Raw genomic sequence first — 971 nt, forward strand, 5'->3', positions numbered from 1 at the left:
CTTTTTTCTATTTTTGTGGTTGCTATTGATGTTTATGAAGTTTTTGTATTTTTGTTCTCTTCTTTTTGTTATTATTATCTGATTTTCTTTTGTCCCACCTGGAGAGAGACAGAATAGTACACACATGACTCAAACACAATCACAAGTCCTGCAGTCCCACCTACTGGGCAAGGGTTACCACCTTCTTTTGTACCAAATGGTCAGTCACAGTTTGTGGCCAATATCAGCTCAACTCACCCTCAGCTGTTGTACATGAACAGCTAACAGAGATCCGTGCACATATTCTCACTCTTCACAACCATGTGGAGACAGGGGATGAGTGCTTAAGTGCTGCCAAACTAATGAATACAGTACTGTACCAGAGATGCTTACTTGGATATATCAAAACAATAGAGAAAAAAAAAAAAAAACTGAGCAAATCACACCAACATAAAATCACCAATTAAATATAAATACAGAAATATCACAATATCTTAGAGACAACTCACAATCCCAGTTCACACAAAGAAGCAAGATAAAGCAGTATAAATAAGGGACCAAAATACATAGCCAGAAATTGTCCCTGAGAAAGAAATGGTATTGGAATGACCTGATAAGAATTATATTTAGGTACCTTCAGTGTATTGAGAGACAGATCAGTGAAAACACTGACAAAATTAAGGAAAATACAGCCAAAACTACACAAGAAGAATTTAGAAAAACAATACAAAAATAAAGAGAGAAAATAAATGGAAAATTGGAAACCATACAAAAACAGCAAATAGAAGTCCAGAAGATTAATTTCAGAAATTAATTTTAATTTAATTAATTTTTTATGATTTCAGAAATAACACATTGAAAGACAAAGGAGCAGAATTGGATGAGTGAAAGACAAAACTGGTGATATTGAAGACAAATCACTCAAAAGTACTTTGCTAAGGGAACAATCAGAAAAAAAAAAAAAAAAAAGATGAAGAAACCTAAGACTTATG

This window comes from Orycteropus afer, unplaced genomic scaffold, assembly GCF_000298275.1.
Source record: "Orycteropus afer afer isolate SDZICR_OR568_19922 unplaced genomic scaffold, OryAfe1.0 scaffold00512, whole genome shotgun sequence".
Taxonomy (NCBI): Eukaryota; Metazoa; Chordata; class Mammalia; order Tubulidentata; family Orycteropodidae; genus Orycteropus; species Orycteropus afer.